Below are 23,541 nucleotides of genomic sequence, written 5' to 3' on the forward strand. Positions count from 1 at the left end.
CCCTTTTTTTCAACTTTTGCCCCTCGGGACCCCCCTGTTTTTACTCAGAAATTGAAAAAAAAACTTCTGGTAAATACTGCTCGGTGGACTGAATGTTTGTGCAAAATTTCAATCTTCTACGTGAAAAATAGGCCCTCCAGAAAAAAATTCCCTCTCATGCCCCACTTTTACCCTATACAGAAGTATATTTGGATAAAAATTCACTGAAACGGCCCTAATTACCCTAGAATAATAATTCGACCGTCGTTCTCTTCAAAATGGAACTGCCTTTCAGACGGTATGACTCACGTGGTCTTATCATGTTTTCTGGCGGGAAAATGACGAAATACGGGATTTTTGGGGTAAAAAATACCATTTTTTACCCCTTTGCCCCTCTGGTCCCCCCCCTGTTTTAGCACTGACATCGGAACAAAAAATCTGGTAAATAGTACTCGGTGGACTGAATGTTTGTGCAAAATTTCAATCTTCTACGTTCAAAAATAAGCCCGCCAAAAATATATATAAACCGACAATGCCCCATATTTCCCTATATGTACCGTGTCCTGCGAAAGCGAACTAAGCGCCACTTTCATACTTTTAAGAAAATTCCGTTTAAAGGTTGATGTCCAGCATTAATGTAGCCGTAATCAAAAGTGAAATTATGTTTCGTTTTTTGGAAAGGTGTTGGTTTTCCTCTTTTTTTGGATTGTGCAAAACGTTCTAAGGCTTATCAGGAACCAATCGTCGCATTTACGTGGATTTTCAAAGTTTGGCGCTCAGTTCGTTTTTGCATAACACGGTACATATAGAAGTATATTTTTCAAAAAATCCCTGAGACGTCCCTAATTATCCTAGAATAATAATTCGGCCGTCATTCTCTTCAGAATGGAACGGCCTTTCAGACGGTATGACTCACGTGGTTTTATCATGTATGTGAGGCGGGAAAATGACGAGAAACGGGATTTTGGGGGTAAGAAAATCCTTTTTTTTACCCCTTGTGAACGTCACATGAACTGTGTTGTAAGATGATTTACATACTTAAATTTTGCGTGAAATTATGAATATTATTACAACTTAATTAGGGATTTGCATATAAAGTTTATTGATATTTAAATACTTATCAGCGGTAGCATATAACTGTTATTAGTATTTTTATGTATATATATGGTTTATTTTGTCATGTAACTGAATATTAATGAACAACAGGACAGGACTTCAGAGTGAAGCAATGATATTTGATATTAATGAATATTAACTTAGAAGAAGAGAGCAAATTTTATATTTTGGATACGCTAGTTTGCTTGCATAGAGGCAGAGAAAGCCTCACACACAAAAAAAAAAGACTTAAAGAAAGCATGTGTGCTTAACGGAGCGGTGGACTCCCACGTCGTAGAAGATTTTTGAATCAATGTAACCATCTTCATAAGGATAGAAAACCTAATAGCTTCAGGTTTTGCTTAGATGGATAGCTAGTCTCATTTCTTAGTGTTATTATAGGTAGTAGCATACACTATCACTACCGAGACACAGATCCTACGAAGACAATGCTTTAAAAAACCATAAAATTTTTAGCGTATCGATGTGAGAATACAGGATACAAAGAGGTGCTAGTTTTTTTAGACACACCCCTTTTTAGCGTGTTAGACTCTTGAAGCGTCCTTTTGCCAACGGAACATTCTCAGAGAAAGAGAAGTTGACAATTTCAAAATTATGGACGAGTCCACTTGAGCTAGAGTGGTAGCTGTCTAGAACGTTGTTTGTAATGGTTCCATGACATCCGCTAGATGTCTCTGTCAAAATATAGTTATCGTCTGCTCCGCTGATATGATTTAAATGATAATATGTGTTAGGTTATGTAAATAAACTTTCTGGGTGTTCCCGTAGTTTTAGACATATGTAGATCGATATATATATATTTTGTTTTGTAAAATTGGCTTGTACTAATACCAGTTTTAGGCCTAGTTAATGGTTATGGAAGGTATTCGGAGAGACTAACACATACCTTAGCTTTTTTTTTTTTTTAATCTAGCCGAGAATGCAATACTGTTGCAAAGGAGAAGCGAACTTCCAATCAGTTCTACGATGTTTATTATCATGTGTCAGGCTACTTCAGCCTTGTCTAGAGTCATTTTAATTTGTTTGCATTTTGTATAGCTTATTTAATTTGTTTAATTAACTTCATTAATCAACTCAGAAAACACAATCCTTCAATGCATCCGTTTCTGTAATTTACCATATTCAATGTCACTTGTTCAAACAGTTCCTGGTGTCGCCGATAGGTGGCTTCACCGGTCAAGGTGTCTAAGTAAACATGTCAAGTGACGAAGTTTGAATTAGTTTGGTGTTTATTTTAATATTTTCTGTAAATACAGCACAGTGTGTGTGAGTGAAAGATACTAAACTGAAGCTTGATTATTAAGCTATATGACACTCATAGTAACATTCAACGATGCTATTAAAGTGAACTACAAAGTGGAAAAGAACATGAAAAAGTGTAGTATTTTGAGTTATTTAGGTCACTGGAAACTCACAGGTGAGGGATGCACCTTCACCCCTATTCCAGTGAAGCGGGCTATATTGGTTTGGCCCAACCCAAAAGTTGAAAGAAACAATGAACCGCAAAAGAATATAACATTACTCGGGACAACCAGAAAGGACAGTTCTTCCTGAATCGCGATACAGTGCACATCGAACACTGAAATTCGTAGTCGTGTTAACCGTCAGTTACATGAAACTTTGTAACATTTAGCTATGTGTTAACAATAATAGTTCGTTAAGTACAAAGATATACTGAGTGCGTGTGTGCTTTGAAATGGGCAATAATAGTGAATTTACCTACGGTATTTCCTCATTTACTCTGAACTAACATTCTCGTGGAGGAATGGGAGAGTAGGAGATACCGCTAATATTTACAAAAAGGTGTTTTACAAAAAGTCTATAAAAGTGATATAAGACAAAGTGCTACATGTATCACAACTTACTAGTGGGAAGAGACAATGCTTTACCCTATATTTTGTAAAGTGCTTCGCACCGGTAGTAGTTTTACCATTTTACGTCACACGCCGTATCACTTGTTTACGCTACTTATAGTACAAACTAAAGCTAGTAGTAGCAATAGTGAAGAAAAACTCAATGCCGGATTCTGTGGGCAATCTTCAATGCTATCTTATAGCATAGTTTATTTAATCACCATTGAATACAAGAACTGAGCCATTTGCTTGTACTAAGTAGGCGGGTTTTGTGCAAGAGAACGTCAGTGTGTCCGATGATAAGAGTCTAGTGAGAACTTTCGCCAAATAACAAACATATTCTCTAGTTGTATCGCACCAAGGACTACCCTTTTGAACCGCCACTGGTGTTACTGAAATCCAATGGCAGAGGAAACATGACGGTTGGCAGAGCCTAGCAGCACGACAGGAGGGAAAGAAGCATGGTCCACAACATTGGAAGAAACTCGACCCGGAAGTGCATTCAATAGTGAAACCAGAGACACTTCAAGCAAGAAGAGCGCGGCGCCTTAACTTCAAAAGTGCACGAACGATAACAAATTCAGAGCTCAAAGTGTGATAAAGAAATATTAAAAAGAAATATTTTTTTTTCTCAGGTCTCATAGCGAGACCGCGCGCGCGAGTGCTCTTGTAATAATAATATTTGTGTGCATCTGGAATTACGGAAGTGGTGCATTAAAACAGGATTACCACTGGAATGTTGACTTCTTTATTGTTTGCAGTTTGGCCGCAAGGTAATGTGTTACCCTTTTGTCTATCTTGTTTGCTTTTCAGGCCAGAAGCTGGGTCTATCCATGGATCGTGATTACGATGAGCGTATTTTGGGTGTCTTTCGCATACAGGATGGGTGTTAAAACCATAGTAACCTGTAAATTAGAGTTTCATGCATAACAGGAATCTTGTTTATCTTTTTCAAAATTTTAATTTGATTCAATCAAAGACTCTACCGACTGACTAATTTTAGTAAATTAACTTTGTGGCAGGAGGTTGCAGTAATTTAAAGTAATTATCAGTTTAAATATTAAGATTCTTCCCACATTTGCATTTTTGAGTATTAATGATTTTCGTAATTTATTCATAGTATGCAAACTCACCTTCCTCCCGCTCACAAAGAACTTGGCTGCCGTGCGCGTGGGGCACGACACACACACCATCCTGGATGTATGTTTTGTTTTTAGAAATGTCCCTTGCTAAATTTTGCTTTTAATATTAAATGTTGTGGCAAGAGAATTAAAGTAAAGTCTTGTTTTCTTTTTCATTTTGCTGCTCAGTAAAGCATGTTGCCACAAGAAATGAAAGATACCCAACGTTTTTACGATATTTAGTGCAAGCCAGACGCGGGTAGCAGTAGATGTGTTTTTTTCTTTCAGCTTGTCGCGCTGCCATCCAGAAAGTTTATTATTTATGTGTGTATTATTCTTGTGTCAGATGCATTTATTATTTTGAAGTGTGTTGCAAAATTTTAAACCTTTTTGGAGGGGAATAACATTTAGCGAATTCAGTTTAGGCATATTAGAGCACATAGTTGTTTATTTAGAGTTCATAATCACTTGATGGTATTAACGCGGAGACAAGCTAGAGCGATGGAAGGCTTTGTAGGCGACAACCTCATTGACGAACAATTTGCGCAAGTAATGGAATTTCCAGCGGAGTCTCAGGACACCGGGAACGATTCGGTAGGAAATGTAAACATCTCTCTCCAGGAAGTAGTTCCGCCTGGAGAAGGTACCGTTAATAGTGAGAGGGCTAATGAATCGGAGCAGGTTAGGGAACCGGTTCCTAGCACCTCAGCGCAAGTCACACCTGTTACTGACCCGTGTCTCGCGTCACTTTTTCACATGATTAAAGAGATGGCTGAGCGTCAAGAAAAATCTTTAAGCGAAATTTCAGGATAATTAGAAACTCAGGAAAAGAAGCAAGAGAGAACATTATCGGAATTAGCAAGTAGCCAGGAGAACGCTAGCAGAACCATGCTAGATAGGTTAGAGGCTGTTGAAAAGCAGATCACTGCCAGTTTCCGGCATGAGATGCTTCAAAATGTGACAGAGCTAGAGGCAAGGATCGATTCCTCAGCGGAAGCTCTGGAATCCAAGATAGCAGCATCCTGCCAAGAATTAAAGTCATCAGTTGAGGCAACCGAGAATAGGATCAGCGAATTGGAGGTACACACTGAAAACAGGATAGGCGAGATATCTGAGGTCCTTGGTTCGGATCTCGCTCAGGTCTCTCGAGATGTCAACCATTTACGTGGTGACATGGAGAGAGTGGGGGAAAAGGTAGCCGCCGTTTCTACTGAAATAGAGTAAAGGCAACAGTGGATAGTTCAGTGGGCCATCTACAATCCAAGCTACGTAGAGCAGAACTGAGATGGGAGGAACAGCTGGAACTGTTAAAGGAGTCGGTGAGAGAAAACGGTTCCAGCTGTCAAAACACAGCCTCTGTCTCGCATGAGAGAGTCGACACACCGGTCGCTGGACCGAGCCATGCGGGACAGTTCCCTGAGCTTCCCAGGCGTGAGAACTCAGACGAGCAGGCTGCCCCTCCCCCTCAAAACATCAACAACGTCAGTAGTAGCAATGGTAGTGCGGCGACTTGCCAGGTAGCGTCAGCCTTAGGGCTACTACACCGAGATCTCTCTCTTCCTGTTTTTACAGGAGGCGAATCAGAAATTCAGGCCCATAATTTTCTAGTAGAGCTAGATAATTATTTCGACTTAACGGGTGTACCAGAAGAGAGACGGTTAGCATTTTCCGCCCACTGCTTCCGTGGCATCTCACGTCAGTGGATGCAGGTGACTTTAAAGAAATGTTCTAATTACCAGGATCTCGTTAGACATTTCAAGAACGCCTATCTCAGCGAGGAAAAACTTGCTAATCTCCGCGCCTCCATTTTGACGTCACGTTTTGAGACACGGGGAAACAAGAAACCGACAGAATACTTGTTGGAGTTACTGCATACCAACAGTATTCTCGACCCCCCGTTACCTCCCCAGGTACTTTTACGAGTTCTTCCACGTCAATTGCCATTCTCCATCTATAGATGTATTGTTTCATCGAAACCTAGATCTATAGATGAGTTGTTAAACATTGTTGGTGAGCTTCAGTCCACTTACCAGCCACCAAGTAACAACAACAATAGGAGGGGAATAAATACACTTACTGTAGAGGAAGAAGAAGAAGATTCAGGACGATCTTCCCCCCCCCACGAAACAGTAGGCCGAGTAACCCCACCAGAGACAGGAGGTACCACAGGGACAATGGGCCTTATTACAATAGGGGTACACGAAGAGGCAATGGAAATAGAAATAGCAATAATAGTGGCAATTGGCGTTCGAGAAATTCCAGTGGTCAGGAGCGTGACACTGGAGATTCTCGAACGAGAAATCAAAGCAATCGAGGGCAACGACGTGGAAGGAATAGGGGTCGTGGCAACGCACAAACACGCAAGAACAATCGAAACAGTGACTATGCTGCGGAGGTTAATGAGCTCCGAGTTCATAACGAAAGGACTGAACAGTCCTCGAGACAAGTCTCGTCTCGTGGGAATTCGCGTGCGAACAGCCCTGGAACTAGTCAACGCCACTGAGAACTGTCCGCATGTTCTCAGAGCGGTGACTTGAATACTGGCGTACTGAATATTCAGGATCAACCGGCGAAATTTATTTCTGAGGATATGCGTAATTGTGTTATTGAATATAACAATGTTTTAGAAGAAGAAAAAGAAGAAAGTAGTGAGACATTAGTCAAAAACTGTAGAGACACTTGAGAATGGGGATTGTGAAACTTGTAGACGTATAATCAGCACCACACATTTCGATCGTGAAGGAAATAACGACATTCGTCATCCCGAAATTATGTTATTACAGAGAAATGGGGACAAAATTAAAATTAACAGAAAGTTGTTTGACGAGACGAATGCGATCTTTAGAGACCTATTGGAAAGCTCGACCGAAAAGCTACCTAATAATAACCTAGTAACTCTTCCCGAAGTAGAAGTAGGTCTATTTAATAATAAGATTCTGGCATTATTGGATAGTGGCGCGAGTATCTCAGCTATCTCATTGCAATGTTGGGAAGAAATACGTAAGCGAGACCCCCCACCAGCGTTCATCAAGTCATCAAACATTAGAGTTAGTTCAGGGCCGCGCCGTTGCTTCAATCATCGGTCAAGTATTGTTAGAACTTGTGATTGCAGAAAAGGAGTACTATACTTCGGCAATAGTAGTGAAAGGGCTGAACCGTGAACTCATTTTGGGTTCACAGTTCTTTCTAGAAAGTAGAGCGATTTTAGACTATGAGAGAAACGTCCTTTTGCTTAACCACCCCCACCATATAGAAGTTTCTTTTCGAGACATTGAAATAGAGGAAGAAGACCTTTTCATAAGAAAATTATCCTAGGAGTTCGAAGAGGATGTGGTTGATTGTAAGAATCCCACACTTAGTAGTATGTGCGTGTCGAGGAGAGGACCGCTGACTACAGAGCAGTTCGAGCGAGCGTCAGCAGGAGGAGGCCACCAGCAAGAGTTGGCTACCCTGCGCAACCAGTTGGACGATGGGAAGTTCCCAACTGCAGCCGAACTTGCAAATGTTGTTTACTCGCCACAGGAATGGGCGAAGGTTCGAACCCAGGCTACACCCGACGATATCAAAGATCATGTCGAAAAGTATACGGATTTGAGTGGGGAGGAAAAGCAAAAGTTGTACGACGTGCTCTACAAACATCGACGCATATTTGACGAGAAGCCCGGTACCATTAGGGACTACCAGCATTCCATTGAAGTGACCGATGATCGACCCATGAAGACTAGGATGTATCCTTACCCTCTGCGACATAGAACTGCTGTCAATAATACCTTTAGTCGATGGATGACGTGGGGATTCATAGAGAAGAATACTACTTCGTTTAAGAGTCCGCTTGTTGAGTGCAAAAGAAGAATGGATCATTGCACAATTTTAATAGAAACAATTAGCCAGTAACAATTCAGTTTCCTACACGATAGTCTAACGTAGAAAATGAAGAAATCGTTTAAGAGCTTGAAGCCATGGTGAGCTTCGCTAGTGTGTGTGCCTCTCAACCATCATGGTTGATGAGTAAAGAAAATGTCAGTAAAATATGTTGAGAAAGTAAGTCATAGGAATCTCTCACGAATGAAGATCAAAAAAACGCATTTTCGTCAGTTAGGAGCAACGTACAGTACGCAGTATTCAAGATAACACAGTCCTAAAACATATAGTGATCCTGAGACTAGAGAAGTATTGATGAAGAGAAACGTGTTTCACCTGAAGAAATACGTGCAGCGTGAAGACACGCCTCCTCAGGACCCAGCTGACCTGATGACGTAGGAGAGGCAGGAGGTAAACACAGCACGTCATACAGGATGGAGAGCTGAAGAAGAAAGATACACTCCCAGACGCACCTACTTACGTCTGGCTTTCAAGAGAGTTGTTGCGCGGAGTGTAATACTACAGATGAATAATGATATAACATAAAGAGATGAATTTCGCATAGAATGATGAGTATAAAGTGATTATGACTTGTTAGGGATTATTTTTATTTGTTATTAGTGCTTAGTTTACCATTTTATTATTGTCAGAATATATAGATGTATTTAGGGAAATTTCGTGTGTAAAGTTAGGATATACGGAATATGTATGTGATTTACGTAAAGTATATTGGTACCTCTTCTGAGAAAATGCAACGATTAAGCGATTAACGGTTGCATTTCCTTAGGAGGGGAATAAATGTGAACGTCACATGAACTGTGTTGTAAGATGATTTACATACTTAAATTTTGCGTGAAATTATGAATATTATTACAACTTAATTAGGGATTTGCATATAAAGTTTATTGATATTTAAATACTTATCAGCGGTAGCATATAACTGTTATTAGTATTTTTATGTATATATATGGTTTATTTTGTCATGTAACTGAATATTAATGAACAACAGGACAGGACTTCAGAGTGAAGCAATGATATTTGATATTAATGAATATTAACTTAGAAGAAGAGAGCAAATTTTATATTTTGGATACGCTAGTTTGCTTGCATAGAGGCAGAGAAAGCCTCACACACAAAAAAAAAAAGACTTAAAGAAAGCATGTGTGCTTAACGGAGCGGTGGACTCCCACGTCGTAGAAGATTTTTGAATCAATGTAACCATCTTCATAAGGATAGAAAACCTAATAGCTTCAGGTTTTGCTTAGATGGATAGCTAGTCTCATTTCTTAGTGTTATTATAGGTAGTAGCATACACTATCACTACCGAGACACAGATCCTACGAAGACAATGCTTTAAAAAACCATAAAATTTTTAGCGTATCGATGTGAGAATACAGGATACAAAGAGGTGCTAGTTTTTTTAGACACACCCCTTTTTAGCGTGTTAGACTCTTGAAGCGTCCTTTTGCCAACGGAACATTCTCAGAGAAAGAGAAGTTGACAATTTCAAAATTATGGACGAGTCCACTTGAGCTAGAGTGGTAGCTGTCTAGAACGTTGTTTGTAATGGTTCCATGACATCCGCTAGATGTCTCTGTCAAAATATAGTTATCGTCTGCTCCGCTGATATGATTTGAATGATAATATGTGTTAGGTTATGTAAATAAACTTTCTGGGTGTTCCCGTAGTTTTAGACATATGTAGATCGATATATATATATTTTGTTTTGTAAAATTGGCTTGTACTAATACCAGTTTTAGGCCTAGTTAATGGTTATGGAAGGTATTCGGAGAGACTAACACATACCTTAGTTTTTTTTTTAATCTAGCCGAGAATGCAATACTGTTGCAAAGGAGAAGCGAACTTCCAATCAGTTCTACGATGTTTATTATCATGTGTCAGGCTACTTCAGCCTTGTCTAGAGTCATTTTAATTTGTTTGCATTTTGTATAGCTTATTTAATTTGTTTAATTAACTTCATTAATCAACTCAGAAAACACAATCCTTCAATGCATCCGTTTCTGTAATTTACCATATTCAATGTCACTTGTTCAAACAGTTCCTGGTGTCGCCGATAGGTGGCTTCACCGGTCAAGGTGTCTAAGTAAACATGTCAAGTGACGAAGTTTGAATTAGTTTGGTGTTTATTTTAATATTTTCTGTAAATACAGCACAGTGTGTGTGAGTGAAAGATACTAAACTGAAGCTTGATTATTAAGCTATATGACACTCATAGTAACATTCAACGATGCTATTGAAGTGAACTACAAAGTGGAAAAGAACATGAAAAAGTGTAGTATTTTGAGTTATTTAGGTCACTGGAAACTCACAGGTGAGGGATGCACCTTCACCCCTATTCCAGTGAAGCGGGCTATATTGGTTTGGCCCAACCCAAAAGTTGAAAGAAACAATGAACCGCAAAAGAATATAACATTACTCGGGACAACCAGAAAGGACAGTTCTTCCTGAATCGCGATACAGTGCACATCGAACACTGAAATTCGTAGTCGTGTTAACCGTCAGTTACATGAAACTTTGTAACATTTAGCTATGTGTTAACAATAATAGTTCGTTAACACTAGAAGGACCAAAATTTTTACCTCCCTAGAAGTACCGAGCCGTCATTTTGACGGCTATTTAAATGCAAGAGATATATATCATTTTTCTTTATATTTCTCTTATTTTAGCTTTAGTTTATCATGTTTAATCGACTAGCTTATGTTTTATGTAAGATTTGTCGTGATATAATACAGGGTGATCCACTAAATCCCGTCAATACATTAAATATAATATTAATATCGAAAGTTCATTCACAGGACAGTGACATGAAAAGTTAAAATAAAGGAATAATACGTACATTCCCACGTATGAAATCCTTTTTAACTAATCACGTGATCACACTACCTGCCCTGTAGACATTGGCTGGGCTATTTTTCTTTAGCACAGACCCAGTGTATAATACACCAAAATCATTATATTTATTTCAAACTTTTTAATACATGAAGGTGAATTTACATTTTCAATACATTTTTATTTCAACTTGTATGCACTGAACTCAAGAGAGAAACACTTTTCTTGCGTTTACACTTGTGTACTGTGAGTGAATTTTGATTGATATCCGTAAAGGTTTGTAGTGAACATATTATTTTCTTTCTGATTCAAGTACATTTTAGAAAGTTCTCTTCTATTTGGACGCATACTACCAATCAAGGTCAATTGTTTCTTTTTTGAAAGATTCGGCTAATTTTTAACTTGTAAGAAAAGTTATCGCATGTAACTTTCAGTCCTCTGTTGAGAAAAGAATCCATCGTCTTCAGAACAATATATTCGCCTAACTGTAAGTCCCGACGTCGTTCTTAGTCGTTTCCCAGATAGGGAATGCCTTTTAGTTGATACCTTGACTTTAGAACTGCAAGCAGACACATTTGAATCCAAATTTGTCAGGCTTGTTTGTCATATATTATATGTATTTGCATGTCATCTTACTAGAGAATAACTGCTCATCCACACAAACACTGTCGTGGGTTTTATAGTGCCTGATACAATTCTCAATGAATAAGTTCTACACAGATGATACCAAAGCAAGCTTGTTTGCTTTCAGTCTTGAAGAGCTAGGGCACTTTTCATCAAACCCAAGAAACCTCATTATTTCAAGAAATATCTTTCTTTCCATAATCTCTCTGTAAAACACTGGTCCACAGCTTACGTTCTATAGTTCCTTTACAGATATATCTGAAGCTACACGAAATATCAATATTGCTAAATATGAAAGTGTTCTGCAGTTGACAATGGCCCAAGAGAATCTTGACACTGTCTGAGCTTCAATAACGATGCATTTCAGAATGTTTCTCAACATTGTCTCGTCTATGAACAAGCAAAAAGCACTACCAAAATCACCATCTTCAATATGATGTAACGCATAATATAACGAACAGGTTTCTCGCGAAGGATGTCGTGTGAGGCAGTACACCCAGCATTGTTTTGTCTGTCCATTTTACTCCAACGTGTCCCATGACCTGCTATAAAGACATTTGATTGATTACTTCTGGAAACTTCTGTATCTGTTTCCTTCCTCTTATCCGAAGAAGTAGCTTCAGACACTGCATTCTAGCTACTACTGCTGGCTTCATCGAAGCAATATCCCTGTTGTTCTTCCAAGCGAAATTCATTTTCACTCAAATCTTAGAAAGCACGTAACATTTTATCGGGTCTCATGTTGCTTTTGTAATTATTCATATGTACCTTTAAAAAAATCTTTATTTCTACAGAGAACAATCTTACCAACAAGATACGAACATAATTCAAGAAGAAATCAATCAAAGAAGAACCAAATATTTTACCTTTACAGCAATGAAAAGCAGAAATAAAACATATATCAAATAGCAAACTCGTTCGAAAAATAACGTAAAATATTTCAAAATTTATTGTTTCTAACAGAAATACTCCATTTACTATTACCATACAGCGTACAACCTATAAAACAGTCCACATCAACAACAAAATATAGATTTTTAATTCAGGCAGTCAAATTGACGGTTTGGTCCTTCTAGGGGTATACAACAAAAATACGTATTTATTTAAAATAGACACACAATGTTTATATGCTATATCAAACCTCTCCTTAAAATAATAAAAGTCCTAAAGTATGGTTGCATAACTCAAAGAAATATATGAGATATAGAAAATTGTTTTACGTGATGCCGTCAAAATGACGGCTTGGTCCTTCTAGTGTTAAGTACAAAGATATACTGAGTGCGTGTGTGCTTTGAAATGGGCAATAATAGTGAATTTACCTACGGTATTTCCTCATTTACTCTGAACTAACATTCTCGTGGAGGAATGGGAGAGTAGGAGATACCGCTAATATTTACAAAAAGGTGTTTTACAAAAAGTCTATAAAAGTGATATAAGACAAAGTGCTACATGTATCACAACTTACTAGTGGGAAGAGACAATGCTTTACCCTATATTTTATAAAGTGCTTCGCACCGGTAGTAGTTTTACCATTTTTACGTCACACGCCGTATCACTTGTTTACGCTACTTATAGTACAAACTAAAGCTAGTAGTAGCAATAGTGAAGAAAAACTCAATGCCGGATTCTGTGGGCAATCTTCAATGCTATCTTATAGCATAGTTTATTTAATCACCATTGAATACAAGAACTGAGCCATTTGCTTGTACTAAGTAGGCGGGTTTTGTGCAAGAGAACGTCAGTGTGTCCGATGATAAGAGTCTAGTGAGAACTTTCGCCAAATAACAAACATATTCTCTAGTTGTATCGCACCAAGGACTACCCTTTTGAACCGCCACTGGTGTTACTGAAATCCAATGGCAGAGGAAACATGACGGTTGGCAGAGCCTAGCAGCACGACAGGAGGGAAAGAAGCATGGTCCACAACATTGGAAGAAACTCGACCCGGAAGTGCATTCAATAGTGAAACCAGAGACACTTCAAGCAAGAAGAGCGCGGCGCCTTAACTTCAAAAGTGCACGAACGATAACAAATTCAGAGCTCAAAGTGTGATAAAGAAATATTAAAAAGAAATATTTTTTTCTCAGGTCTCATAGCGAGACCGCGCGCGCGAGTGCTCTTGTAATAATAATATTTGTGTACATCTGGAATTACGGAAGTGGTGCATTAAAACAGGATTACCACTGGAATGTTGACTTCTTTATTGTTTGCAGTTTGGCCGCAAGGTAATGTGTTACCCTTTTGTCTATCTTGTTTGCTTTTCAGGCCAGAAGCTGGGTCTATCCATGGATCGTGATTACGATGAGCGTATTTTGGGTGTCTTTCGCATACAGGATGGGTGTTAAAACCATAGTAACCTGTAAATTAGAGTTTCATGCATAACAGGAATCTTGTTTATCTTTTTCAAAATTTTAATTTGATTCAATCAAAGACTCTACCGACTGACTAATTTTAGTAAATTAACTTTGTGGCAGGAGGTTGCAGTAATTTAAAGTAATTATCAGTTTAAATATTAAGATTCCTCCCACATTTGCATTTTTGAGTATTAATGATTTTCGTAATTTATTCATAGTATGCAAACTCACCTTCCTCCCGCTCACACCCTTTTCCCCTCTGGTTCTCCCCCTGTTTTAGCACTGACATCGGAAAAAACATATGGTAAATACTACTCGGTTGACTAAATGTTTGTGCAAAATTTCAACCTTCTACGTAGAAAAATAAGCCCGCCAAAAATATTGAACATAGGCTTAGAAAATGAGAAAATAAATTTTTGACTTATGACGTCATCACCTCCTATGTCTGGACGCAGGACGGTCTGAAACCATACGTAATGTCTTCTACAAGGCCTGTGGACTTGGAAAAAAAACGGACGAAAAAGCTCAAATAGAAGAGAAATAACGCAATGTACCATGAAAAGTGCATATGGTACAAATTGTACCATAGGATCCCCAAAGGGCTAACAGGTTAATCTTACTCGTAGATTTCACTCACAAGGGACGATTCCGATTTGGTGAATTCAATTGCTGAAAATGAATCATAGCACTGAATAAAATATAGTGTTTAGTGGCAGACCGTATACAGGTAAGGAGATAGATAAGGACAAAGCGTAAAGATACACTAGAACGTAGAAAATGTCTAAAAATGCCATGTAAATTTTGAAACGAGTAGAGAGATTGAGGACAAATGTTGCATATGAGGAATGCATGTCGAGCTCCAGTGAATGGGCGTAATGTAAATCATGGGGCACATCTGAAAAGCTGCCATGTTGGACTTATCGCAAGAAAAATATGCGGGAAATGGATTATGTGGCATATAGTTCTTGAAACACGCTGTCTATTGAAATCAATAATGGTCATATAGTTTGAGACCTCTGTAACAGGAAGCGTTCCACGCTATGACAATGTATCAATATATTTTTTTTAAGTGACGTTAATGAAGAATTAAAAAAAACTGTAGTACGACCCATGAGCACGTTCTATGCACAAGAGGTAGAAAGGAAAAAAATAGATGTTCCAGGGATCGAATCCTGGAACATCAAAAAGAATGTTTGCAACGTGTTACGGAATGAGAAGTGGTTCCACTAGATGAATGTTGGAGTGGTACCTTCCACAAAGACACCTGCCCCATTCAAGGTTCTGATATATTAATGAACCCTCCAACGAAACACCTGTTGTAATGCTGGTGAATCTTCTCAAAAAAAGTTACACGCAATTGTCAGTTAAAACACTGTTCACATTGCAGCTATTCAGTGGAGCTCTACTTGCATTCGTCATATGCAACATTTGACCTCATTTCCTCTACTCGTTTCAAAATTGGCATTTCATTTCTATTCGTTTTCTAAGTTCTATCTTCGCACTTTGCCCTCATTTATTTCCCATCCTGTATACGGTCTGCAAATAAACACCCTCTTTATATAGTATTAGCAATAATTTTCAGCAATTAAATTCACTAAATCGGAATGGTCCGTTGTCAGGATGGACAACATTATATCATGAACCATTTATCTTACATTCCTCGGGTCAACTAACTTGAACTTCACTCCGAATAATGTATAATTTGCGCACTTAGCACTGCTTATTTGAGTACCTCACATTTTATACAATACTAAATGACAGCAGAAAAAATGCACTTATTTGTTTCAGATACATTTTCTTTTCTTTCAGCAACAGTGCCAATGTATGTTGAAAAAAGCGTTTTGTACTAAAAGGAAAGAAAGTTATAATTGAGCTGTAAAGCGGTGCTAACAGATTGAACCAAAGGATGTTCTTTTAGGAATGTTCAATTAACTCACAGACGTTAAAACAAATAAAAATGAATCTGTATTACTTAAGCCAAATATACAGTTCATACAACCTTCAGATTTAATTGACTGTACGAACTGACAAAAGCTAAGTAAAATCATTTGTTTAAGCTACAATTTTACAGAATAATGTTAGGTTCTTATCATTGGAATTGACCAAATTTATTGGAAGGTCAGTTCGTATTTTACAAGCAAAATAATCAATTATTATACAATTGATGTGCGCTACGGATTTTATCCTAGAGGGTGTAATTTGAAATAAAAGCAAGAACAGGAATGGCGAAAGAAGTATTTAGGAGAAGGGACTTTATATTTTGTGCTTCCAAGAATAAAGAGTTAAGGAAAATGCTTATAAAAATGTTTCGTGACGAGTATTGTACTCTGTGGGGCAGAAACATGGACGTAACCAAAAGTAAAGAAAATACAACTACTTTTAAATGTGGGCGTGGAATAGAATAGAGGGAATAAGCTATGTAGAATCGAAAGTAAATGATGAAGTGTTGAGAATAGTAGTGGAAAAAGACACATTTTAGACAATTGAAAAGAGGAAGAGAAATTGATTAGGCCATCTTGTAAGAATGTACTATATCATGAGGGAGTTGGTAGATTATATGGAAGTAGGAAAGAGATGGAGGAGAAGAAGGTTATACTTGATGTAGAGTGTTGAAACATTAAAAATAAAATGACTGTGAAAACGAAGGGATTAGTTGAAGACAATGGTGCATGAAAGTTTTCAATTGATGCAAGTGACCTCTCAATAATGATAGGATACTTATGATGATAATGATGAACAAAATTACTTGAGATGCTTTTGAGAAAATAGTACAAATTGAAACCCATCCTCAAAAGTAAAATATCCCTTATGAATTTTTTTTTTAAAATTACAATAAAAACAAAAAAAACATTATTCTAGTGTTAAAAGGAAAACGTTTGCCAATGAAATGCATATTAAAAAAAAAAAAAAAAAAAAATTTACTTGATTCTGCAAAAAATCTTGTGAAAACGGAAATCACACATACGAGTAAAAAGCTCTTGTCAACATTTTTAGAGCAAATGAGTTATGCCATATCGTCACGTTGTTAATGAAATATAAAATATGAACAAAATCGCATGAATTGTTTTTAATAAAATCGTAGGGGGAAAAATCACCTTAACAGTGAACTACCCCTTACCGATCTTTTCAAGACAAATTATTGAAAACATTATTTATGAAATATGAACAAAATGCACTGATTTGCTTTTCATAAAATCGTTCTTAAATAACTCACTCCGAAGAGTAAGCTATCCTTCTAGGTTTACCCCAGAGAAATTAATTATAATAACAAACCAAAAGTAAATAATAGTAAATGAGTTTTATTTCAAAATGTCACTCTACGATAGGCTTCCAAACTAATACGAACTCAATAATGAAACTTCAAGTAGCACAACTTGTAGTTGCAATAGAGGAACACTATCAAAGATAGAACCGATTACTGGGATGCTGAATCCATATAAAACAAACATTACAAGCTATATACTACTGTTTTTGCTCTATGGATATTAACATTAAAATCAGAAGTACAACACATTCTTGCCGTACAATACATACATACACACATATTATAAACGTGACCAAGAAAGTGCTACCGCTTTCTGTGTAGGTCTGTGTTCAATTGGCCCTCACAACGTGAGTTGAACGCGAATGGAATAAGGCGATGGCCAGTTGTTTACGTGGGAATATCCAACATACTACTTGGTTGTGGCAGTTCAGTTACACCGTGAAATTGCCTAAGGACAGAGTGAACATGAGACCTCCACAGAGCGTAATAATGGCATGCATGCTGTACGAGTTCAACTGGGGTCAAACGCCGCTGCATCGGGACCGAATATATGCCAATTCTTTGGTAAGGGCGCAATGACCATGTGGACATGTGGACATTGCAGCTGTGGTTTAACAAGTTCAAGGACGGTGACGAAATACTCGAAGACGCACCACGTGCCGGAAGACAAATGCATATACAAAATGAAGATCTTTAGGCAGCAATTGTGCCGAACAGTGGCCAGACATGTGAGGAACTAGGATTTCAATTCAGTGCAATTGGGGAAACCGCTTGACAGCACCTCCATCAACTTGGGAATCACTATAACTTGGGTCGATGGGTCCCACATAATTTGACTTCGAGCCAGAAGGCAATGCGAGCAGACACCTGTGTTTCTTCGCTGTCTCATCTGAGGAAGGAGCAATTTCCTGACACGGTGTTGACATGTGATGAGAAGCGAGTCCTGTCCGAAGCCGCCATCATTGGTTAACATCCAATGAACAGGTTCTAAAACAGCCGAAACCAGCACTGACCACAATAATTCCCCCTTGTGTGTTTGGTGGACTGCTCTTGGCATCGTGCATCGGGAACTGCTAGCAGCTGGTCAGAGCATCAATGCAACTCTGTACTGCCAGCAGTTGAGCCCTGTTCAAGAAAAACTCAAAACTGTGGAGCTAGCACTCCTGAATCGCAAAGGAGTCCTCCTGTTACAGGACAACGCTATGCCTCATGTGGCTAGGATGAGCCGGGACACCGGGATGTTAATCATTTTGCGTCTGCCATATCCCCCCGGACATTGCACCGTCCCATTACCATCTGTTCCATTTCTTCAACAAACCTTAGAGGATGTCAATTCATAACCTTAGAGGATGTCATTTCAAATCCCTAGTGAAAGTGCAAAATGCACTTGATACCTTCTTCCCTTCCCGGCCCACCAAGCTTTACAGAGGTGCAATTCATAGCCTTCCAGAACGTTGACAGAATGTCGTCGATGCTAATGGGGACTATTTTTGATCTTCCATGTACGTTTTAGATATATCTATGTTCGAAGGTGGTGGGTGGAAAAGCGAAAGCATTTTCTTGGTTGCCTAAACAATGATACCACAGTAATATGCTTCACTTCTGATTTGAATATTAATATCCATAGAACTAAAACAGTAAAATATATCCGGTATTTTTTTTCTCATAATATATACAAACTACTTGTCGATATTTATTTCCGTGTTATTCACTATACGATCGCAGTTTAAACGGTAATCGTAGATTTTCACCACCGCCGGTTTCAACACAGAAATTAAATACAAGTCAAAATAAAACTGTTTTTCGGAACATTAAAACAATGTGAGAAAAACAACACCTTTTAATATATTTAATTGGATTTCTTCTACGGCATTAATCCGTTAACGTCAATAAATTAATGAAAGTGATTTTTCCTGCACTGTTATATGTTTTAAGTATTTTGGGTTTACGGATAATGAAATATGTCTCATTTAGTTTAAAAATATTACACTAATAATAATATGGGAGTGTCACCTCTAGGCGACACTGGGCATTATAAGAACAATTGAAGAGAATATCGTTCTCGAAAGATATATTTTGACATCGGTACATTTTAACAAATTAACATTTGTGTTTCCATATTGGCCAATGAGATCATTGACAAATACATCACAATACACATTGCAAAACGAATTTTCTGTATTTTTTTTTCTACAGACACACATGCTCATACCAGCAATGATCGCGCAAATCAACATTGAATTTCTTACACATCAATCTTGTACACTTGTTGAATTTAGCGTATGGCCGCTCGTACAACTCTTACGTTCATGTTCATTTCGATCAGAATTGAGTCTAAGTTCTTGAGAAACACGTGCCTCCATGGCACTTCCACAAACTACCCTCCGTGCAGAAGGCTGTCCTAATATGTTACAGTATGCTTGAACTACTGATTTTCGAATTCACAGTAGCTGATATTTCTTCCCTGAGTTTCCCCTCATTAGCAACTATACATTCTGACAGGTCAAATCTGTGTCAAATGAAAATGTGGGTACCACTATTTTTACCTCAAGCACTGATATTCTCATTGAAGCAACATTTTGGTAGAACCGATCGACACCACCAAAATATCAGTTGTATTCCTGTACAATGGCAGGACAGTAGACTGTAATTTTTGTTTTGTTTTTTTTTTCACCGACAGACCCAATTTGAGGTGCCTTGCGCAACGGAATAACACTGTGATATTTTCCCAAAAGCCAATCTATTATTGTCATGCCATTTTACAATTATGTTGTTTTTTTTTGTTTGTTTGTTTGTTTTGTAGAAAAAGCATCCCCTTTTTTTCCAGAGATTTTGAACTATGTTTTGGACAGTTCTACAAATGATTTTCTTTGATTGTTCCTGTACGTCCAAATCAATTTGCAGTAAGTAGTGATACTAATGGAAGTGTTGAAAATAATTGTCCATGTAAATACAGTATGAGGAGTAGGAAATGACGAGATATTCGTCAACAATTGAACCGCAGGGGGTCCGATTAAACTCGTACCCTGTGTATTTTCTTGTTAGGTGTGGTAGGACATGTCATTTGGAGGGTAAAGATTTATTGCCTGACCGTTAGATGATCAGACTGGTTCCTGGAAGTTTGACGGTTTTTGGGAAAGGTTGAATGAGCGGTATCACTTGATTATTTATAGAGATCGTCTTTAGAAGAAACTCAAATAAATTTTATTCCGAAAGATTACAAACTCGTTGCTAATTATTTATTATTTCGATTTGATATAAAGCTGATTGGAACACCTATGCTCTGATCAAATTATTTTAGGGATCGCATTTAAAGAAAGGTCAGATAAATTATATTCCGAAAATACTAAAAGTGTGATCAAATTAATTTTCACAGATCGTTTCTTAAATATTTATTTCCTCGTAATTACTCGTTGAACAATCTGTGGTTGTGATCCAATTAAAATTAAAGATGTGGAGGAAATAAACTTTATTCATGCGGGACATATCTTTATTTGCACGGTTGTGAAAACATCGTTTTTACGGAGTACGTGTACTTTTGAATGATAGACTATGCTGCAAACAGAGTATGTTCTTCGTACGTCTTTCGCTGGTGAACTTAAGAGACGAAATGTGCTTTTCACGCGCTTTTTGGAATTCGGTTAAGTGGGAATGAAAATGGCGTTGTCGGGTAATGACCTTACAATTACATGTTAAAACATGAATGTAAAAAAAAGTTTGAGGATATTTATGACGAAACTATGGATCACACAAAGTTGTGAATTAGGATAATTGTAGATTATTATGCATTGAACTATGCGTTCAAAAAGTAAAATATTCCTAATTATTGTCATTGTTGTATAAAAAGATCATTTCAATGAAAAGTTGCTGTTTTCGATGATGAAGTGAGCTTGAACAGTGGTTCTACTTGTATCTCATTATTAAAGCACGTTTTATTTAGTGACTAAGCTTTTCAAACTGTAGTTAGAAGTACAATGGCGCCCATGTTGTGGTTTCCAAGAGGGGCAAGTATAAGCGACATTTGAAATATAGTTTCAAATTTTGCTGTAAGTAATGTAAAAATTATATTGAGTTTTCGATATTTCCAAGTATAATTTCCTCTTAGGGAGGGCGAACGCCCCACCTAGCCCCCTGATGGGCACCCTTGTAGAAGTATAAAAGATATTGCGAGACTGCACAATTTTAAACTACTTCTTGTTTCGACGAAATTATTCACACAAATGAAGTGTTCTTCAGGTGGAATTCACTCACAAAGAGATTCACATAGTACGGTAAGATGCCGAGACACAGCAGCAGTGGGAACTGGCATCCGGGATTGAACATGTGGGTGAAAGGGCAATTCAATGACCATTAAAGTAATAATATTAATATTAATATTAATAATAATAATAATAATAATAATAATAATAATAAAAATAATAATAATAATAATAATAATACATGATCATCTTATGTACCTGACGCGTCGGGCAACCAACAGCGCCCACTGTTTTATGAAGCAGTAAAACACCTCTAAAACGAAAAGGTACAATGTGATTTAGGAATAGATTTCTGAGGAGTGTTGGAAATCTGGCAATCTTGCCTGTCATTACGAAAGGAAGATGCAGAGTTTTTTTTATAACTGACAGACTATGACTTAAGTGTGGTCGCGTTTCTTAAGCGTCACTTCTAGCCAGATGTTTACTATTTATTAGCATAATTTGGTACACTGCAAATCAATTATTCCAAGTTTTATCCACGACATGACAAGGTTACTGTGGAATTTAAGGACTTCCCATTGCTGAGTAAGGCTCCTCGAAACGCTCCCCAGAACTTTTCTCGGTTTTGAAATTTGAGGGTAAACGAAAGAAAGTAGTCGAACTTTGAAAATTCAGCCACACAGTGATCATGGAATTTTATGAAGTGATCTTAAATAATTGATTTCCAGAAAAGATATTCGATACCTTTGAGGGCAGCCAAATGATTGTCATAGGCTGTCCTATCAAATGTCTCAAATGTTATTTGAATCGTTTCTTAGTTTATGAGTACCTTAACTACTATGTGGCCCACTTTCCAAAACCTGAATATTTTATTCAGTTTTCACACGAATTTCATAGTTCGGGAGACAAGTTGTGGGGAGCGTTTGGAAGGGCCTTAAGTAAATAGCAGAACCCTATGCTTAAGTATCGAGCCTTTTAAGTTAAAACACTAAAAGGAAAATAATTCAACACGAAGACATTAGCTCTGATTTTGCGTACATGTATTTTATCCGCACCATGAGAAATCATACAGATTTACTACACACGAAAGCTGTTCAACATTCATGCTACACGTAGTCGCAAAGGTGAGTTTAGGAGCTCAGTTTCGTTTGCAGAACTCGGAAAAAGAAAAGAAAACACAAACTATCTTCACGTGTAACCAGTAATACATTTGTAGACTCATATGTAATTGCAGCACTTCTGAAAAAAAAAATCTTATCACTCGTTAATTTTGCTCTACACAAACAACGCTATGAATGACAGGATCCGTATGTGTGTAAGTTTCCCCATGATTCAATACGAAATTGCATCCCCGGGCTGCAAGTGACGTAGTTTCTTCGTTCACTAAGCAACATGTGTGGTTCTGTCTCTGGTTTGAGACTGGGTGGCGTATCTAATGCACAGGGTTCGTAACTGAATTCCACAACTATTTGGAGCTGCATTGATAGTTGATGCCGTCGAGTAAATGCTATTTTGGTGCTTCTGTGTGAGGGTTTGTGTGCGTGTGTGAGTGTTCTCGTAAAGCGTATAAGGGTCTCAGTGTATAGAATTGGGTAACTGATAACTCGTACGTGAATGATAGTAGAAACAATAGAAACAATAACCATTAAAATAGTTTTACCGCTTATCATTGTGGTACTCCCAGAACCGTGAACGACCGTGCAACTGACAGAATGGCAGACCACTTGTGAACGGCACATGAACTGTGTTTTGATTTGATTTATATATTTAATTTTTGCGTCAATTTATGAATATTTTACCATTTAATTAGGGATTTACATATGTAGTATATTGGAATTTACATACGTATCAGCGGGAGCATTTAAATTTTTATTGATATTTTATGTATATATATTGTTTATTCTGATTATGTAAATGAGCATTTAGTGACAACTGGACAGGACATCATATTGGAGCAAGGATAATTCAATAATATTTAATATTTAATTTAAAGAAGATGGATTATTTTGAGTTCAGATACGCAGTTTTACTTGCAGAAAGGCAGATAAGGCATCAGAGAAAAAAAAAAAAAAAACTTAAAGAAAGCTGGTGTTCCCAACGTGGCCTTGGTCTACCACGGCGTGGGAAGATATAGAGAAAGCAATGTAGCTATCTTTATTTGGGTAGCATACCTAAGAGTTTCATTATTCGCAGATATGCAAAGGTTGTCTCAATTTCTAGTGTAGTTGTAGGTAGGAGCATACACTATCACTACCGAGACACTGTGCCCGAAAACACAATGCTTTCAAAGTAATAAAATTTTTAGCGTATCTATGTGAG

Source organism: Thermobia domestica, chromosome 6, assembly GCF_964235325.1.
Source record: "Thermobia domestica chromosome 6, izTheDome1.hap1.1, whole genome shotgun sequence".
In the NCBI taxonomy this organism is placed as follows: Eukaryota; Metazoa; Arthropoda; class Insecta; order Zygentoma; family Lepismatidae; genus Thermobia; species Thermobia domestica.